General features: G+C 41.6%; 1 pseudogene; it reads right to left on the reverse strand.

The window, feature by feature from the left end:
* LOC120277723 overlaps positions 1-22,244 on the reverse strand; it is a 191,977-nt pseudogene that overhangs the window by 18,385 nt on the left and 151,348 nt on the right.

A 22,244-nucleotide genomic window follows, 5' to 3' on the forward strand; every position in this document is an offset into this window, starting at 1 on the left:
TTGATTCTGATTTCTGTACCGCATAAAGATGCTCTTCAGGGAAGGAATCATTGATTTCCTTGCTTGCCGTTTCTTGCCATTCACACTCTTCTAATCTCAAAAGATGATCTGCGGCCACATTCTCTGTTCCTTTTTTATCTTTTATTTCTATATCAAATTCTTGCAATAATAAGATCCAGCAAATCAATCTCGGCTTTGCGTCTGCCTTGTTTATGAGATAACGGAGTGCCGAATGATATGTGAATATTGTGACACTTGATAAGATGAGGTACGTTCTGAATTTATCAAAGGTAAACACTATTGCTAACAATTCATTTTCAATAGTGGTGTAATTCTCTTGAGCGCTTGTGAGAGTCTTGGTAGCATATTAGATCGGTCGAAATTGCTTATCTGTCCTCTACCCCAAGACCGCTCTCACTGCATAATCACTAGCATCACACATTACTTCGAAAGGCTCATTCCACTTCGGTGTTATCAGGATTGGTGCTTGCACTAACCTTTCTTTTAACACATTAAATGCATTCAGACATTTGTTCCCAAAATCAAAAGGGGTATCATTCTCCAAGAGTTTAGTCAACGGTTGGGAGATCTTCAAAAAATCCTTAATGAACCTTCTGTAAAAACATGCATGTCCCAAGAAACTATGGATTCCTTTCACATTTGTAGGTGGAGGAAGCTTTTCGATAATTTCAATCTTTGCCTTATCCACCTCCATACCCGCCTTGGAAATCTTGTGTCCAAGGACAATGCCTTTTTGTACCATAAAATGACACTTCTCCCAGTTGAGGACAAGATTCGTTTCTTCACATCTCACTAATACTCTTTCAAAATTCTTTTATCAAACATCGAAAAAGTCCCTGAACACTGAAAAATCATCCATGAAAACTTCCATAATATCTTCAAGAAGGTCATAAAAAATGGCAGTCATGCAACGCTGGAATGTTGCAGGGGCGTTACACAAACCGAAGGGCATTCTTATGTAAGCGAAGGTACCATAAGGGCAAGTAAATGTGGGTTTTTCCTAATCTTTTGTGGCTATTGGGATTTGAAAATATAAAGACATGCTGTCAAGGAAACAGTAGAACTGATACCCTGCTAGTCGTTCCAACATTTGGTCAATAAACAGCAAAGGAAAGTGATCTTTTCGAGTGCCGTCATTCAGTCTTCTATAGTTAATGCAAACTCGCCATCCAGTAACTGTCCTAGTTGGGATCAATTCATTCTTTTCATTCTTTACTACTGTCATCCCCCTTTTTTCGGAAAAACTTGGGTTGGGCTCACCCACTTACTATCGGATATGGGGTAGATGATTCTTGCATCCAAGAGTTTTATTACCTCCGCCTTGACAACCTCCATCATATTCGGGTTCAATCTTCGCTGAGGTTGGATCACAGATTTGTAGTCATCCTCTATTAGAATCTTATGAGTGCAGAATGATGGATTTATACCCTTAATGTCTGAGATCTTCCATGCAATAGCTGATTTGTGCTTTTCAACATGCTAACAAGCTTATCCTTTTGATCCACAGACAAATTTGAAGCCATAATCACCGGGAGTTTAGATTCTTCCATCAAAACGCATATTCCAAATGGACCGGCAGAGCTTTAAGCTTAAGTTCTGGTGGTTCAATAATCGATGGGTGCAACCTGCTCTCCTTCAACCTATCAATCTCCTCAAAATCATTCGTTTCATGTCCACAGTTACTCTCCCCTTCTTCCACCTGAGAATTTATTTCTATACAATCTTCAATGGATATCAACGTATCCATTCCACACAATTTCCCTTCTGAAATAGGTATTCCCACTAAAAACATTTCTTGTCTTTGTTCATGATACGAGGAATCAAACTGAGCAAGGATTATCTCCAGACTTTCCTCTAACTGATCACTCATTGACACCGACACAGATCTGTCAAACTACTCTATCACATTATCTAATTCACAATTCTGCCCTTGAATCCTGGCAGTGTACTGTTCTTCCATGGGCTGTTGAATTGTGCACTACTTATGATGGGGATAACATGGTATATCTTATATTGGAAATAGTTAAACTTTTTCCTCCACATTTTCAAACATTCCCATGATAGTGTTGAATGACTCAGGCATGCTAATCATTTTTCTGTAATCAGAAAGAAAGAAAGAAAGAAAAATCAGAATGATGATAGAATAAGAAGATATGAAATAGAATGGACTGTAAAATAGCTAAGAAAACAAAATACAAAGTATCTCTAAACGCCTACTGATAAGTGCTTGTGCGATATCAATGCGAAGCGTTCATTCCTTATGTTGAGCATTACTTTTCTCAGGTTTTTACATTAATATGTGTGTTTTTATGTTACTTTTATGCAGGTAGGGTTGTGAGGCCAAGTATGAAGGAAATAGGCGAATGTGGATCATAATGAACCTATTTTGTAGGAGATCTTGCTAAGGTTCAAACGCGAAGACATAAGTCGGGTGCGAGATGCTAGAGTGTGTGCCAACCTCCCCGTATTTGAGTTTGCACAACTATTTGGAGGGGCACAAGGGCAGTCACACTCAAGCATTCCGACTTATGCACATAGAACAAGATCTCCATCATCTTATCTGTCACAATGTAGCAAATCACTGTTGGGGGATACCCTCTCCAAAACTTGGCCAATACCCCTCGAAACCCTAGCCGAAGCCCTCTCGCAAGTTGGGGAAAAGATGGAGAAAAGAATCCCAAAATCAGGGTTGAATCGGCTTTAAATAGGGCTGGTATCGGGCAACTCCAGGGGCGTGGGTAATTTCCACACGCCAGTGTGGATTCTCTGAAAATGACATTTTCGGCCGGCTGTGAACAGTAACTGCTACAGTGTTTACCACAGTAATTTCCTACAGTGTGACTGCCCTTGTTCTATATGCATAAGTCGGAATGCTTGAGTATGACTGCCCTTGTACCACTACAAATGGTTGTGCTAACTCAAATACGAGGAGGTTGGCACACACTCTAGCATCTCACACCCGACCTATGTCTTCGTGTTTGAACCTTAGCAAGATTTCCTCCAAAATCTGTGCATTATGATCTGCATTGCCTTCTTTCCTTCATAATCGGCTTCACAACCCTACCCGCATAAAAGTAACATAAAAACACACATATTAGTGTAAAAACCTGAGAAAAGTAATACTTAACATAAGGAAAGAATGCTTCGTATTCATATCGCACAAGCACTTATCAGGTTTTGGGATCATCTTTGTCCCAAGATTCTGTTCTCTACTGGGAGGACCTGGATGAGATTGAAGATCAGACTTCATAACACCACCTAGTGAGATCAATGGCGAGTTGGAGGAACAAGGGAAGTGCGGTTAGCACCAAGGAAAATCATCTCGCTTAGAAGGGGAGAATCATGCCTTCTTTCGCTAGATTTTCAATTATTTCTTCCTTTTTGTACTCACCCTTGAGGGGCTAACCATCCACAGTGCCCCAGAGTGTTGAACTCCAATGTTTTGTATGATTTAACTAATTAATTTTAACTAACCATCCACAGTGCCCCGGAGTGTTGAACTCCAATATTGTGTTGCATAACTTGATGTGTTTGATTTACATAGATGCTTTGGTAAAACTTGGTGTATGGATGACCATAGTTGTGATTGCTTATTGTGATTGCAAAACTCGATGTGTTTAAGATGTATAGTTAGCTTAGCAGACCTTGGTGTATTTGATAACCATAGACGAAACATTACTTTTGAGCAGACACTTGAACCTTAGGATGTACGTGGTAGGCATTCGAAATAGTTCAGTATACTATAACTCATAAAGATCATCCCTGGCATTGCTCTCTTATTGTCAAATACTTTATCCTAGTTTGCTCATTCCTCCTCTTCATTATCTTTAGTTTTTGCTATGTTATTATTTAAAACTGACCCAATCTTTATTTAACTAGAGATTAGGAGAAAATCGAGTACTTTGAGTTCTAGTCTATGTGGTTCGACAACCCTACCCCTCATGGGGTACCACTTTACTATTTTCATGCAACCCGTACACTTGCGGAAAATGCATCAAGTTTTTGGTGCCGATTCCCGGGACTGGCAACTTTTAGGAAATTTTAGAATCTGGTCATCTAGTTTGTTCATATCATTCTTTTCTTGTGAATATCTATCTTCCACCTTTGTTCTTAATCACTCTTGTTGGTTTTGTTTTTATTTAATTCATGTTATTCTCTTGAGCTTACATTGATCTATCTTTGGTGTGTAGGCACACTTGTATAACCCATGGAAGCACTTCTTCTTCGTTAGCTATCCCTAATCCAGAAGTTGAGAGAAATTTTTGAAAATGAATCAGGCATATTAATTTGAGTGAAATAGGGTCTGTGGAATTCAGTATGGAAGCTGATCAAGAATAAGAAATAGAAGGAAACCCGCAACAGCAGAGTATTTCAAATTTTACTAGAACTAACTTGGAGGGAGTAGGGTCCATTATTGTCCATCCTCCTGTTACAGCAAAAAATTTTGTGCTGAAGCCAAATTTTATCCAGATGGCCAAACAGATGTGCTTGTTTGATGGGTTCCACGATGAATACCCGGATAAACACTTGAGAAAATTCTTAGAGATCTGCAACACTTTTAAGATGTGCAATGTGTTGGAGGATGCTGTTCGTCTCAAACTCTTCAAATTTTTATTGCGAGGAAAGGCCAAACAGTGGAAAGTTCCTTGCCATAGGGATCACTTGCAACTTTGAAGGAGGTCTCCAAAAATTTTCATTGCAAGATATTTTCCTCCCACCAAGATCACTAAATTAAGGATTGACATTTCATCTTTCCTACAAATAGAATCTGAAACGTTGTATGACACATGGGAGAGGTACAAGGAGATGTTGAGGAAATGGCCATAGTACATAATAGTAGAGTGGATGCAGATCAAAATTTTCTACAATAGGCTAAACAATTCAACTAAGCACATGCTTGATGTTGCCTCTCAGGGATCACTATGTAACAAGCAACCAAGTGCAGCCTATACTTTGATTTTTGAGATGGTAAACAATGGATATCCATGGAGTTCTAAGAGGAACAAACTGCATTCACAAGTTTAGCTGCACAAGTTGAAGCGATTACTGAGAGATTAGATGCCATGCAATCGACCCCAGTGTATGGACCACCCAGTGATTTTTGGGGGCCTACAGGTGACCCTGGTTATTCTATTGAAGTGGGTGCTGGACACTTAGAGCATGTAGACTTTGTGGGGAAGAATCATCAATTTTCGAACAATCCGTACAACAACACCTATAACCCAGGATGAAAGAATCACCCAAACTTCTAATGGAGTCAACCATCATAAGGCAAGGAACATAACAACAATATAAACCTCCCTCCAAGCACAACAGCCATTATCTTCTTCCTCTGTAGAGCCATCTAATGAACTTGTCATGTTGTTAACCCGATTCATCAAGAGAACTGAGACCCATCTCTTGGGTCATAAAAAGATGATGAGGAATGCGAATGCTACTGTGAGGAACATTGAGCACCAAATGGCCCAAATGTCTAAGTTGATTAAAGAAAGCCTTCCAGGCTCCCTCCCGAGCAACACTGAAGTAAACCCTAAGGAATCTCTGAAGATTGCCATTTTAAGAAGTGGAAAGGAACTTTCTAGTCCTACTATGAAGATGCCTAAGGTAGAAATGGTTAAACCTCAGGTTTTTACTAACTTAAATGAAGATTTAGGAGAGATGGCAAAAGAAGGGAGTAAGAAGAAAACTAAGCTATTGAAATACCAACCCAAGCTCCCTTACCCTGCACAATTGAAGAGAGATCAACAGGCAGAGAAGTACAAGAAATTCTTGGATATGTTCAAGACCTTGCACATTAATGTCCCATTCGTCGAGGCTCTTGCTCAAATGGCAAGATATGATATGTTCTTGAAGGGACTGCTCACGAACAAGAGGAAGTTAGAAGAAGTGTCTTCGGCGATACTTAGTGAAGAATGTTCGGCCTTGACCGCCAACAAACTTCTTAAGAAGGAGAACCATCCTGGTGGGTTCGTCATTCCCTATACCATTGCAGGGCTAGTGAATGAGAAAGCCCTCGTTGACCTTGGAGCTAGTATCAATGTCATGCCTTACAAGATATTTCAAAAGCTTGGACTTGGGGAGCCAAAACCCACTACTATGACTTTGCAACTGGCAGACAAGTCCATCAGACAACCACAAGGAATAATTACAGACATTATAGTAGAGATGGACGAATTTATATACCTAGTGGACTTCATCATTCTGGATGTTGACGACTAGGTAGAGGTGCCACTAATTCTGGGGAGACCATTACTGGCAACTTCGAAAGCTCTCATTGATGTCAAGGATGGTCGGATGGCACTTCAAGTGGCTGAGAAAGAAATCATTTTCAAGCTTTGGGACTTTATGAGGCACATAATCGATTTCAATGATACTTGTTATTGTGTGGATGTTATTGATGGTTTAGTGTCTTAATTTATACATGACATTTTTATAAAGATTGAGCTATCCTAGGCACTGGAGTTTGACTCTCTTGAGGACGAAATCATGGAGGAGGTAGTAGAGAATCATAATGCTCAGATTTGGCAATAGTTGAGGCAACTGTGTCTCCCAAACTACCAAAGAAGAAAACTTCCCCAGCAACTAAATGGTGGAAAAAGGTGACCACCAAGAGGAAGAAGCTACCCATCTCACCATGTTCCCCTAAAGCCGCCAATCACTGAATTCCTTGGACTTTTAGTAAGATCAGTTTAATTAACTCATTGTTACCATATTCTTGTAGCTATGTTTTAGGTGCTAATGAGAGGTCTCAATTCCATGAACCAACATAAAGAATGAACAAGTACGGCAAGCTAGTGACGTAAAACAAGCACTTCTTGGGAGGCAACCCTAGTTGTTTTTTTTCCTTTTGTTTTTGTCCTTTTGTATCGGTTTTTCTTCTTTGTGTTTTAGTTATTTTTTACGCGGTTTGCTTTAATTGGTGTCTCTCAAGGTATTTTTCTGTGCATTTGATGTTTCAGTGGTGTTCTTTATTATCTTGTGTGTCCAAATCATTTATTTTGGAGGAAGAAAACACCTTTCCTGGAGTTTTTATAGGTGTGCATGGGTATGAGAAACCCAGGCTTCAACCACTAATTTTTGCTAGCTTCAGTTTTATCAAACATCAAGGGGGGACATGTGCTGGACACGATGGTGGCAGGATGCCTTGCACGATTTCTTAGCCCGAGGACACGATCGTGTCTTTCCCTTTTAGAGTTCTTGGAAAATTTTATTGAGATTTTCAGGGGGAGAAACACACCCTCGTCATGATCATGCTTCTCCTGGATACCCTAGCATAATTGTGTTCATGGCGTGTCCAGTCGCGACCCTTTGGCTCCAAACCCAACGCTTCAAATTTCAACCAACTCCGAACGCAACCTTTCATTCCAAACAATTCATCGTGACCCCCGGCATCCCCTCTTTTTCTCCTCTATTTATTTCCGAGATTTTTGCGATTTTTTTTCACTGAATTTTGGCCGAACCTATCTCGTTGCTCCCTCATCATTCTCCTCAACCTCGGTAAGCATCCGGCCATATCTTTGGTTCTTTTTGGAAGTTTTGGATCATTCTCCTTTTGATTTAATGATGTTCTCATTCTCCATGATCGACCTTAGTGTCGTCATCTGATTGTTTGTGAAATTTTGTTTTTTAAGCAAGAACTTTGTGAAACCTCTTGGGGAAGATGACAGCCCCAGGACACGATCGTGTCTCTAATCCTGCATGATCGTGTCCCTCATTTGGGAAGGTGAAAGGGGGAGTGTACGATCGTATCCTCCCAGTTCTCTTAGTCTTATGTACTAATTGCACTTGGTTCTCTTGTAGATAATGCTGAGGAAGCATACCATAGTCAGACCTTCCAAGTGGCCCAGAGTGGAGACATCCACTCCTAGCACAGACCTCATGCCTACATTCCACACTCCGACGCACAAGGAGCACTGCACACGCATATCACGTTACCACTTTGGTGAGTCTAGGGAAATCGATTGGGGTATTCTCTGTGAGATCAGACTAGAAGAGGAGGTTCATAGGATGCTGAGTGTCATGACTTGGTGACAGTTATTTCATATCATAGACAGCAACTATGAGCAATTAGCGCTCAAGGTGTTGGCCACGTTCGACTTGTCCTCTAGCACTATTGCATTCTATCCCCATAATAACATTCATTTCTATGTCTTTGTCTCTCTATAATGGATGAGCCTTATAGAGTTCTCAGTCTTGCTAGGTTTGTATGATGTGGAGTTTACCAGAACTCTTGCATATGAGGCACTGACCTTCCCGCCACCTGGGGATTCACTGTAGGAGACCTAGCGATGATTGAGAACTAACTTCGACTTATGATCCTCATTGGACCAAGGCCACCATACTCCATTCTCTGGTACTATGGTATATTCATTATGTGCTCAGTTACACACTTACAGGATGCGGTGACTCAGGACATAATGAGATGGCTGTTTTGATTGCACATTACAGGACCAACCCTCGCATTGAAGCCCTTTTCGTAGGTCCTTACATCACTCGTCTGATAAGGCACATGGACCTACTTTAGGGGACCTATCAGATGAGGATTGTAGGGGGCTTTACAATGGTGACCCTGGAGAGCCTAGGGTTGATAGGGATGTTGCCGTGGGTTCAGACCGCTAAGGGTTTGAGTATCGGGTCTGACAGCTCATTGTGTCGACTGTTACTTCTAATTTCCTTCCTGCAGATGATGATACCCACACCCCACCGCCACTTGCTACCACTTCATGCCAGAGATCCTGTTAGCCACCTCGTGACCTCTCTAGCCACACAGACCATATTACTTGTTCTTTGCCAGCATTCGGGTGGCTGCAGAGGAGTGTCATCCTGATTGTCGAGCATCTGGGTGTGATGCTATCTCCTAAGCTAGCCTCCCCTGTGTGACCCACTCGTCATATTGGGGTCAATACTTCTGATTTGGCGGAGTCTCAAGAGGATTCTACCTGGTCAGGCAGTGATTCTTAGGCCCATATTGCACCATTCTGAACACAGCACAAGTATCAGTCCTTTGCTTATCTTTATCTCCTTTTGTTGTACTTCCTATATTTCATCTTTTGTAGTCAATTAGTATGGGGAGTCCCTTACTACATTTTAGCTTGTTTTCTTTTATTTCGGTTGTTTGTTCTTTTCAGGTTTTTTTTTATATTATCTTATTTTGGTATTTCTCGGGTTTTACTTGTGTTCTCTACTAATTTCAGGGATTGTGTGGCCGCTTGGAGTGGCAAACATGTTGAGAGCAACAATACCACTCTCCATGTTCAGGGAACTAATGTGAACCCCCTCTTTCCTTTGTTGTTCTCAATTTCTATTTTGCATGACTTCTATTTATATATTGAGGACAATGTATCATTCAAGTGCAGGGAAGGGTTGTATGCTTGCCTTTTTGTATGAGTGCCTTGCTAATGATGATCTATGTTTATTTTATTGGAAATTCTTAAACTTAGAGGGACACATGTGTGTTTGGAAATTCTTAAACTTGTAGACTCACTTTTACTCTGAAGACCTAAGACTTTATCACGTTGCACTAATTATGGAGCCACTTGCTTTAGGAAGAAAACCTTTCAATTAGGACCTAGTGTTTTTGTTAATTCTAGTGTTAAAAAAAATGGAAGTCGGATTCCTTTTTGAGGATGCCATACCAGCCCAATATTGAAATTTTGAGTGTTAAAAGATGGTAGAAAGAGCTATCATCCTAGAGGAGTGAAAGCCACTCTTGAGTAGTCAAATTTTTGGCAATACAAGTGTACTTTTTTCACCTACTGGGGGAAAAGCCTACCCTTAGAGTGTATGAAGCTACTACCCAATGTTTTAGTTGGAATAAAGGTTAATTAGTGTTAGGTTGAATCCTGGAGATGTTGGGGCACTCATTTTAGGGTTTGCACACACACAAGGTTTTTAAAGTAAAAGCGTAGCCTTTTATCGAGCATTTTTTTTTGAACTTAGCCTTGTTGTTCCCTCTATGATTAAGGATTTGTTATTCCCCTTTGATCAAAAGTAATTCACTCATCTTCTCTTTTATTGAGTGATGTGAGATTGCTTGAGGACAAGTAAACATTTAAGTGTAGGGGTATTTGATTAGTGCATTTCAATCATGTTAACTCATCCTCTTTCCATTCATTTACTTGTATTTTAGCACAATTTAATCCATTTGAGGTGCTATTCTAGGTATATTTGTTCCATGTGCAGAAACCAGACACTCAAAGCAAATTGGAGTGAATTCGGGGAGTAATCGAGTAGAAGAATCAAGATCCTACTAAGTTGCACGCCTGACTGGGTCTCCACATGACTGTGCACGTAACCCAAAAAATCTCAGCCTGAAGAAAGTTTCTTTTATTTTGGGGAAGCACAATCTAGAAGCTCTTCACATGACCGTGCACAGGTAAGGCATGGGCATGACACAATCATGTATCACCCCTTGAAGTTTCCAGGCTCGATTAACTTAGAATCCTCAGAGAGGACATTTTATGGTTCTTGTGTGTGCTGAAAAGCAATGTTGCATCTAAGGTTCTCAAATACATCAAGTCTTGCTAAGGTAACTATGGTTTCATACACATTGAGTTTTGCAGTCACACAAGTTAACTACAACTATGACAATTCACACACCAAGTTTTACCTAAGAAACTATGCAAATCAAACACATCAAGTTATGCAAACACAAGGTTAAACATAAGAAACCAAAAGAACTCCATAAATCATTAGAAGAAAGCATCTAAAACATACAAAGCATCAAAGTTAAACATCCCAGGGTACCATGGATGGTTAGCCCCTGAGGAATGTGTACAACATGGAGAAAACAACTACAGATCTAAAGAAAGAAGATAAGACTCTCTCCTCTTAAAGATCACCTCCAATGTTGAGCTCCATTCCTAGCCCCACATCTCTTGTGCGTCCATTACTCGCGCTCTAGCACCAAAGTTTAGTCCGGCCCTAGAAATGTTAAGGGGAAGACCATGGCAGTCGCCCCTAAGAAGAAGGATGAATGGTGAAGAGAGAGCCCCCAAAGAATGCTCTAGATGTTGCTTAAAAAGCATATTTTAGGCACGACACCCTACAACATCAGGGTGTCACTCCCCTTGAAAATCACTGAAATGCAGAATCACCAAAAACCAAATTTTAGGCCTAACACACCCTATGACACGAGGGAGTTAGGCTTGATACGATCGTGCTAGGAACATACAGACCGTGCCCCTTCTCCAAACTTGTGCTATAGTGATTTACTACAGTGAATGTTGCAACAACTCGACTACAGTGATTTTACTACAGTAGTCATCTTCACCAATTGCCTAGAATAATCAGTGGAATGCATATGGTCGTGTCAAGACCATGTCAAGCTTGAGAGCACTATTGATTCTCATCTTTTCGCACTGTAATTACGCCGAATCCTACTCTTTTGCACAGGGACCTATTTTCCTACACAAATACACTATAATACCCAAAGTATCACAAAATCACAAAAATCAAATGCTTGGAGACACGATAAATACATGAAAAGGATATAGAAATGTATATATGAAATACACTCATCAGCAAAATACATTGGCTTGTCCTCAAGCAAAATACATCAACATACAAGAAAGAAGATGAGTGCATTACCTCTGATCTCAGTAATATTGGAATTTCAAAAGTGGAATAGGAAACCAGCTGTTAGTGTGTGTTCAACTGATCAAAAATGATAAGTTTCACTCTTAACTTGTACTCCCCGAGTATGTGTGTGATCACACTAATTTATGTGCCCCATGCAATGTTGGATTAACTTAGCTAACAATGACCTTATTTCATACTATACTAAATGGGTAGTAGCTTCATACACCCTAGAGGTAGCCCTTTCTCCTGGTACGTCATCAAATGTACACTTGTAATGCCCAAGGTGATAGCTCTTTCTACCATCTTTTAACAAAGTATTTATAAAGAACAGTGACAAGGTCCCCTTGCGTATATCCCGCAAAAGCACGGGTTTGTCGAAGTAATAATCCCGGGTGAGGGGGTATCGAATCCACAGGGAGTAGGGAATAAAAAATACTCAATTTGATTCTTAGCTATATAAAAGATCAATGATAATGAGTGTGACAATGATTCAATTCTCAATAGTAAAAGCAACAAGTAAGAAAGCAAAAATAAAGAACGGGTAAGGCAATCGATAAAGATGGGATACCCGGATAATGCTCCACCTAGGATAATTATTTCAAATGCAAGAACCCTCTATTATGGTTTCTAATCAATGCAATGGTGAGTCATGGAAATCCTTAATTACATAGTCCCAAATCTAAGGTCAACTATGCCTAACTCTATACATGTCCCGGAGGAGAAATCGAACAATCTCAACACCTCGCACTCGCATAGAGTTGCAATGAGCTATAGGGACTCCAAGTCATAAATCTCTTCCTAATTATAGACCTAACCCTTTGGTGCAGGTGGAAGGTCCCTAACCACAATTGAGCCCTAAGTATTAAGATCACCTCAACGCTTCACTCCGTTGCACGTGCAACTAAGCCGCAGCGGAAGTTCATCCCTTAGACCATTCACTCTATTATGGCCACAAAGAACTCGAGGAACGGAGGTAGAATCTATCACGCCAGAGGGGAAAGGGGGCGCTCATGTACCTCTCGACTCACCCTCTCAACCCTCTCCAACCTAGCTTTGTCTAACGCTCGTGGTATGCCACTCACTCACAAGGTTACCAACAAGAACTCTCAACCCTAGTGTCACTCTAATGTAAATGTTCATATAATCAATCATTCAAGGTTGGAACTCACAATAAACATCAATTTATTGAAAGCATAATAAAGAGGTTCAAAGAAACAAATACATCCTAGGGTTCACAATACCCAAGTACCCACTAGGGGTTTAGTTCTCCAGGGAGCAAAGTACAATCAAAGAAATAGAATGTAAAAGCAATGAATCCATAAAGAAACCTCCTCGATAGTCGTGTCGATGGTTATGTGGAAAGTCCTCTACTCGTCGTCCAGGGATTCCCTCGTCCGGTATAGGATACACCTCCACGGAAGCTCCCCTACCAACCTTCTTCCTAAGCAATGACGAAGTAGGCGCCGTAGAACCTCTCCAAAACCTTGGCCAATACCCCTCAAAACCCTAGCCGAAGCCCTCTCTCAAGTTAGGGAAAAGATGGAGAAAAGAATACCAAAATCGGGGCTGATTCGGCTTTAAATAGGGATTTAATCGGGCGACTATACGGGCGTGGATGCTCCACGCGCCAGTGTGGAATTTCCACATAGGCGTGGATAATTTCCACACGCCCGTGTGGATTCTCTGTTTCTCTGGTTTCTCGGGCGGCTGTGAGTGGTGCTGCTACAGTATATGCTACAATGTTGCTACAATACTCTGCTACAGTATTCACCCTGAATAGCTTCCCAATTCCATACTTTCATCGGGGTAACGCAAACGGGCACACGTTCACATCGTGGATCACTTGCTTCTTTAATGGTGTACACGTTGGTGGAGCTCTTGTTCTATGTGCATAAGTCGGAATGCTCGAATGTGACTGCCTTTGTGCCCCTCCAAATGGATGTGACCACTCGAATACGAGGAGGTTGGCACACACTCTAACATCTCACACCTGACCTATGTCTTCGCATTTGAACCTTAGCAAGATTTTCTCCAAAATTGGTGCATTATGATCCACATTGGCCTATTTCCTTCGTACTTAGCCTCACAACCTTACTTGCATAAAAGTAACATAAAAACACACATATTAGTGTAAAAACCCGAGAAAAGTAATGCTCAACATAAGGAATGAACTCTTCACATTCGTATCGCACAAGCACTTATCAAACAGGTAGGGCATCCCACAGGGAGTCTGACTTTCTGTTTTTTTACAAAAACAAGGAACAATCATGGTCATAGAGCTATAATTTTCTCCTAAATAAAGTGGCTCCACAATTAGCCTAAGGTGAGAACATAAGACGTTCCCAAGATAAGAGTGAAGCTAGCAATTAAGCTCAACACAACTATACGAACAAACTAGTATCCCCTTACACATAGAAATTCCACAAAATAAGATCATAGATCATCCTAAGTCATGCCTCGTCATAATGAATGCAATAGTAAAACCTTCCCCCATACTTAAACTGTATATTGTCCTCAATGTACAAATGCATGCATAAAGAAATGAATCAAGGACAAATAAATTTGGGGAAAATATTTAGGAACTTTCCTGAACACGGGTAGTGATGTGACCACTCTCAACATGTATGTTCCTCATTTCCATATGGCACACATCCTACAAGCAGAAAGGGGACAAATGAAGCTCAAGAAAAGGAAAATAAGAAATAAAAGAAGAACACTACTAAAAGAAGGATTGGTGATGCTCAAGAATTATTGACTTGGCTCTCAACCTCAGTAAGATATCCTGCATTAAAACAATAGAAATTAATCCACAAATGAAAGAAATCAGGGTGAACATGACCGTGTCACTAAGCGTGTTTGCCCGTTTGAAAATTTTAGGAGAATGATGAAAATTCAAAATAGATATGACACAATCGTGCAAGGTGAATGAAAAGCGTGATGCTCCCCCTGACACACTAATAAGTGCTTGTGTATTACTAATATAAGGCATTCTTTTCTTATGATGAGCATTACTTTGATAAGATTTTAGTGCTAACATATGTGTATTTGTGTTACTTTTGTTCATGTAGGGTTGTGGAGCCAAATATAGAGGAAGGAAGCCAAAGTAGATTGCGATTGCACTTTGTTGATGGAATCTTGCAGTGAATAAATGTGAAGACACAAGTTGTGCTCGAAGATACGGGAATATGTGCCAATCTCCATGCGCTTAAGCAATTTCATGGTTTGGAGGGGCACAAAGGCAGTCATATTTGTGTATTCTGACTTGTGCAATGATAGCAAGATCTTCGTCAATGTTATCCCTTATTGAAGAAGCGATGCGATCTATGGCATAGACATGTGCACGTTTATGTTGCCTCGATGAAAAGTGTGGATTCGGGAGTGTTTTTAGCGGCGTAATACAGCAGGCACTGTAGCAAATCAATATAGCAATTTACTGTAGCAATTACTTCTCACAAGCCGTTGAAAAACCAAGTTCTGCAGATTCACTCGGGCATGTGGAATCCTGATTCCAACCCTACACAAAGCCGCGACTTGCATCGATTTGGGAATCATCTTTTCCATCTTTTCTCCATCTTTTCCCCAACTTAGGAATGGCCTACGGCTAGGGTTTGTAGGGGCTTTGGCAAGGTTTTTGAAGTGCTTCTACGGCCATTGACACCGCATTCCTTTGGAAGAAAGTTATTGGGGGAGCTTTTATCGGCACTGATCCGATGAGGTGTGCGCTAGGCTTGACAAGGGAACCTTTGGAGATGATGAGGGTACTCCACAAAACCGTCGACATGAATAACGAAGGGGTTTTACTTATGGATTGCATGTTTTTACTTTTGATTTTATTATTTATTGTATCGTGCTCCATGGAAAGCTAAACCCCTAGAGGGTACTTGGACTTGTAAACCCTAGGATATTATTGTTTCATTAACCATTTTATTATGTTTCCTTAATTGATATCTTTAATTGAGTTACAATCTTGAATGCTTGTTGGATGATTTCTCTCTTAGAGTAACACTAGGGGTGAGAGTCTACATTAGTAGTCCTTATGAGTGAGTGACATAGTATGAGGACTAGACAAAGCAAGATTGGAGTGAGTCAAGAGATAGTGGAGCATCTTCTTTCCCCTTTGTTGTGATTAATCCTACCACCGTGTTCCAAGAGTTCTTTTCGTTAACAATAGAGTGAAGTGATAAGAGAAGAACTCCACTTGGGCTTAGTTGCGCTAGTAACAGAGTGAAGCGTTGAAGTAATCCACAGTGTTGGGGCTTAATTGTGACTAGGGGTCTTTTGCCTGGACCAAAGGGTTAGACCTATGACAAGGTCCCCTTGTGTATATCCCACAAGTGCACGGGTTTGTCGAACTAATAATCCCGGGTGAGCGGGTATCAAATATATAGGGAGTAGGGAATAAAAATACTTAATTCGATTCTTAGCAATGTAAAAGATCAATGATAATGAGTGTGACAGTGATTCAATTCTCAACAGTAAAAGCAACAAGTAAGAGAACAAAAGTAAAGAAGGGGGTAAGGCAATCGATAAAGATGGGGTGCCCGGATAATGCTCAACCTGGCATAATTGTTTCAAGTGCAAGAACCCTGTATTATGCTTCCTAATCAATGCAATGATGAGTCATGGAAATCCTTAATTACATAGTCCGAAATCTAAGGTCAACTATGCCTAACTCTATACATGTTCCGGAGGAGAAATCGAACAATCTCAACACCTCGCACTCGCATAGAGTTGCAATGAGCTCTAGAGATTCCAAGTGATAAATCTCTTCCTTATTATAGACCTAACCATTTGGTCTACGTGGAAGGTCCCTAACCACAATTGAGCCCTAGATACTAAGATCACCTCAACGCTTTACTCCGTTGCACGCGCAACTAAGCCCCAGCAGAAGTTCGTCCCTTAGACCATTCACTCTATTATGGCTGCAAAGAACTCAAGGAACGGAGGTAGAATCCATCACGCCAGAGGGGAAAGGGGACGCTCCTGTACCTATCGACTCACTCTCTCAACCCTCTCTAACCTAGCATTGTCTAATGCTCGTGGTGTGTCACTCACTCACAAGGTTACCAACAAGAACTATCAACCCTAGTGTCACTCTAGGGGAATGATCATACAATCAAGAATTCAAGGTTGGAACTCACAATAAACATCAATTTATTGAAAGCATAATAAAGAGGTTCAAAGAAACAAATACATCGTAGGGTTCATAATACCCGAGTACCCACTAGGGGTTTAGCTCTCCATGGAGCTAAGTACAATCAAAGAAATAGAATGTAAAAGCAATAAATCCATAAAGAAACCCCCTCTATGGTCATGTCAATGGTCTTGTGGAGAGTCCTCTACTCGTCGTCAAGGGATTCCTCTGTCCGGGTATAGGATACATCGCCCGGATCGGTCGGAAAGCTCTCCCACCAACCTTCTTCCTAAGGAATGATGATGTCGGAGCCAGTAGAACCTCTCCAAAAAAACCTAGCCAAATACCCCTCAAAAACCCTAGACTGAAGCCCTCTCTCAAGTTGGGGAAAAAGATGGAGAAAAAGAATACCAAAATCGGGGCTGAATCGGCTTTAAATAGGGTTGGAGTCGAGGCGACTACAGGGTGTGGATGCTCCACGCCCGATGCAAAAATTTCCACAGGGCGTGGATAATTTCCACTGCCCGTGTGGGATTCTTGTTTCTCGGGGTTTCTCGGCCGGTGTGAGCGAGTCTACTACGAGTACATGTGTACAAAGTTGCTGCATTTGCTACCTCTTCTGATGATTCGACCCATGAATAGCTTTCCCAATTCCATACTTTCATCGGGGTAACACAAACGGGCACACGTTCACGTCGTGGATCACTTGCTTCTTCAATGGTGTACAAATTGGTGAAACTCTTGTTCTATGTGCATAAGTCGGAATGCTCGAGTGTGACTGCCTTTGTGCCCCTCCAAATGGTTGTGCCCACTCGAATACGAGGAGGTTGGCACACACTCTAGCATCTCACACCTGACCTATGTCTTCGCGTTTGAACCTTAGTAAGATTTCCTCCAAAATTGGTGCCTTGTGATCCATATTGGCCTATTTCCTTCATACTGGGCCTCACAACCCTACCGCATAAAAGTAACATAAAAAAACACATATTAGTGTAAAAAAACCCCGAGAAAAGTAATGCTCAATATAAGGAATGAGCAGCTTCACATTCGTATCGCATAGCACTTATCAAAACTCCCCCACACTTAAGCTTTTGCTTGTCCTCAAGCAAAAAAATTAAAAACGTTATGTGCATCAATGAAGAAAAATATTGGAAGTGCTTGGCCTTAGGGTTCACCAAAGTATACAAAGAGAGCATTCTACAAGTAAGGGAAATTTCAACACTAAATACGAAAAAAATCAATGCTCTAGCTAAAAAAACTTGAATCAAAAAAAGGAAACAAAACCCGAAATCGGGTATGCGTGTGTGAACTCACTCAAAAAAACAACCCAAGGTATACTCCTCAAAGTTCTAAGTACAAGGGACTTATTTATCTACAAAAAGTGACAACAATTTCAAAGATGGTAGTAGCTTCACACATCCTCTAAGGTAGCCCTTTCCAAAGCGGCCGCTAAGGTGGCTTTCACACTTTCGAGGTGGTAGCTCTTTATCCCGGAGTGGTAGCTTTCACTCATCCTATGAGATAGCTTTTCTCTCTCATTAGGGGCATAGCTAGTATCCGACTTATGAGAGTAGCTTCATACTACATAGGTGGTAGCTCTTTCCACCCTACAAGCACAAATAAACAATAAAACTATTTTGTTCTTTCTTTTCATTTTCCATTTTGAGAATTTAGCACAAGAAAAATAAACCTAACTAGTCCGTTTAACATCGAACATGAGTTTCCAATAGAGTTCAAAGAGTGAGTAGTGCACTAAATATAAATCGGGCAAAAATTCCTAGAAATTCAAGTAAGAACTAGAGCAAGAAAACAATCAATGTTAGAATTTCTCCTAAACTCAAGAATACAATCAGTACAACTAAGGTGAACCACCATTGGCTATGTGAGCATATATCAATCAAGAACAATAGAAAAGATGCGTGCACTATGAAACTCCCCCACACTTAAGTTGTACATTGTCCCCAATGTACACATGCAAAGCTCACTCAAAATATAAATCATTCAAAAAGCAAATGTGGGAGAAGCAATCAAAACAATACTCCCCTGACTCCTAGTGTGGCGTTTGATGAAGCTAGTTCGTTGGGAGTAGTGTTCCAACGGGTTGTGAAGCTCACACGGCAAAAGTACCTCGAGTACCTTAGTCGTGCCCATGACTAAGTCTCAATTCCCAAGAAGACAAGACCATCGCACTGCATACACGAGGGGGATTCGGGTGAAGCTCAATAAAGACAAAATAAATCGAGTGTATATAAAAGATAAAGCAATGAATACAACTCAATGATGCAAAATGAAAATAAACTCAGAAGGAGAATCCTTTATGAGTGAAAAAGTCTAAAAAAACAGGAAAAAAATAAAAATAAAAATAAAAATGCAAGAAAGTAAAGGAAGGGAAAAATCAAGTGTCGATGTACGCTCTCAGGCGCTGGTCTTTGCTGCATGTCTTGGTGAAAGCACATAGTGGGTCTCACGGGTGTCGGGGGTAGAGGATGGAGGTGCTAGAGGAACTGAGGGGGCCGGAGGAGTCCTCGGCCGCAATACAAATGATGAGGCGACGTCTCGCTCTAAAATCTGCTGTAACATGTCAAAACGCGCCATTAACTTTGTGTACTGAGTGGCCTGCGTAGCTCTAATCTTGGCAATTTCTGCTCGAGCCTCAGCCACCTCTGCCCGTATCACTCCTAAAGCGCTCTCGAGCCTCTCAAAATGATCATGGGCTCGAGATGGTGGAAACGTACGCATAGGGGGTGGTTCCTCTGCCACTGGAGGTGTCTCGGTCTCCATCGGTGCTGGTAGGGCCCCGGGAGCGGGCTGAGATGCCCCAGCTTCATCCTCGAATGGTATATTCAGCACATAAACACCATTTGAATATTTACTGGACTAACCCCATGAGCCTCATTGTCTCTAACCCAAGGGGTCTTTGGTATTATCGCCTTCTCGGTGCCGCTGATTTTGTCTCACAGACCCATCTCCACAATGAGTCTGGTAATATATGGACCTGAGAAGATGACACCCAATCTGGAACATTGTCCTTGATGCTTTAGATACTCCGCTAAAAATATGCCCCGGATGGACTGGTTCAGTTTCCGAACCATGGAGTACAAGTACATAAGCTCTTGCTTGTTGATGACTCACGTGCTATCACCGTGACCATTCACTGACCCGCTTATGATGGCGTGAAGATATCTGTAACTAGGTCGAGATAAACATGAGGCCTTAGACATTCCTGGTTCATATCGCCCTTTTCCACATAGTAATGTATACGCCTCAATGGGAGATAGAACCGACATGTCAATTGGAAGATTCTCATACTCCTCAGTTTTAGTATACTCTTCATCATATAGACCAAGTCTAGTGAAAAGCTGTGTGACACTCATACTATGATGTTGCCCAAGGGCTCTGAACTGAATAGCACCGACAATATCAAAATGAGCATAAGAGCGGTCGAACTCAAATGAAGCAAGTACCTCCAAAGTGAGTGTGCGGATAGCAGGATCATGAATATTCAATAACTTTTGCCAATTACCGACCATTAATAATTTCTCGACCTCGTCAGCCATGTCATCCGCTAGCTGCACCTTTCTAAGTAACCCAACATCTGGGATTCGCGTTTGACCAAAACTTAAAGCTTCTCTAACCGCTCAAACAGAGCTTTATCGCGAGGGAATGCTGAATTCCATGATTTTCCGGCTCGAGGGCGAGCTTTCGAGGATGTTTGGCAACTGCTTTCTTTGATTTGGTGGCCATACCTACATGTATTAAAAAAGTAAATCAATCAGTTCCATTCAGACTGCAAGAAGATAACAACACGCTGCCGTGCGGAAATTCCACATGCCCGTGCACATCCACGGGGCGTGGAAAATGCACGGCCCTTGTAGCCAATCTCCATGCCACACTCTCTATCTTAATTTCAGATCGTCTTAAAGACAAATCATAACCATTTTAACAAGAAGACGGTGTGTATTATCCATTTCAATCGTGGGTAATCAGTTAGATTCAAATGAAATCAAAGAAGAGAGAAAATTAAGGCCTACCAATGAGCTCAACCTAAGCACCCCTACAATGCACACAATGCGCAATCAATCGACTCGAGGACGACAGTAGGAGGGGACGAAAATGTCAGAAAAATGCTCTTTGGGCGGCTTAGGGTTGTTTGAGGCGAAAGGTGTGACTGTTGTAATGGGAGAGCGGACGGTCTTTTAACTCCTGGAGATCCACACTGGCGTACGGTAATCATCCATGCCCGTGCGCCCTCAAATAAAGGATTCACAGTGGTAGACGCACACCCCTGTGGCCTCGCTGGATATTCGAGAAAAAATATTATACATGCCCGTGCGGAAATTCCGCACGGCCGTGGACATTCACACGCTTAATTCACAGGGGCGGTCACACGCCCCTGTGTCTTCTCGGGATGGAGAAGACTCCTCTGCAGATTTTCGAACTGGCGTGCAGAAATTACCCACACCCGTGCATGGTTCACAAGGTTACCCACAGGGGCGAGTCCACGTGCTTGTGTGCTCTCGGGAAAATCCGCCCAACTCTGCAGGAATCCACACGCCCGTGCGGAAATCACCCACGGGCGTGTGACAGTCGCATGGTCATTCACAAGGGCAGCCGTACGCCCCTGTGCCTTCTCTGGATGAGCTCGCAGTATACACCCACGGGCGTGTGGAAATTCCACACGCCCGTGTGTTTTCTCTGGATGACTTAGAAAAATCTGCAGGCTCTGCAGAATATTTCTGAACATGTTTGCACACTCAGAGCCTGCCCTATTATGCAAATTTTACCAGTGAAAAACACAAAATAGAACCCAAACGACCAAACTTTCGCCAATTCCTCAAAAAGCACACGATGACTTTAAAAACCCACAATAAATTTTGCAACACAAGCATCTAAAAAAATTCGAGACATCAACACTTAACGATTTATTCATGCAAAGCGAGCTAAACTAAAAAGATAAGAAAAGCAGTAAAACACTTTGGGTTTGCCTCCCAAGAAGCGCTTGTTTAACATCACTAAGCTTGCGTATATTGTCTTACCTCACGGGGGTTCATGAATGAAAAGTCGCCCTCTTACCCATGACTTGGAAGCATGATGTGCAAAAGTCTCTTGAGGGTAGAGGGTATATTATCGAGCTTCGGACCACCTAGCAATTGGGTTCATCCAACCTTCTTGGTTCATGAGCGTCTCCAACAGTCTTGGAGTATTTTCGGTGGCGTCTCCTAGCCCTCTTCATTTTTCGGAGCACCTTCTTCAATATCCCCGGGAGTAAATGTTACTTCCTCGATCGACCCAAGCATCATTACTTCTTCATTGCTCTCCTCTTGGTCGAACAAACCTTCATATGGATCCGGGTTGAACATTTCCTGCATGTATTCATCAACAAGCTCATCGGTGAGTGTCTAGGAAATACAAAGTGTCATCAAAAATCGAGAGAATGCCGCATGGCTTCGAGCAAAGGCGGTAAGTGAGTTTGTCAACTCCAACTCTCAATGTGAGCTCTCCGCCGTCC

This window comes from Dioscorea cayenensis, chromosome 15, assembly GCF_009730915.1.
Source record: "Dioscorea cayenensis subsp. rotundata cultivar TDr96_F1 chromosome 15, TDr96_F1_v2_PseudoChromosome.rev07_lg8_w22 25.fasta, whole genome shotgun sequence".
Classification (NCBI taxonomy): Eukaryota; Viridiplantae; Streptophyta; class Magnoliopsida; order Dioscoreales; family Dioscoreaceae; genus Dioscorea; species Dioscorea cayenensis.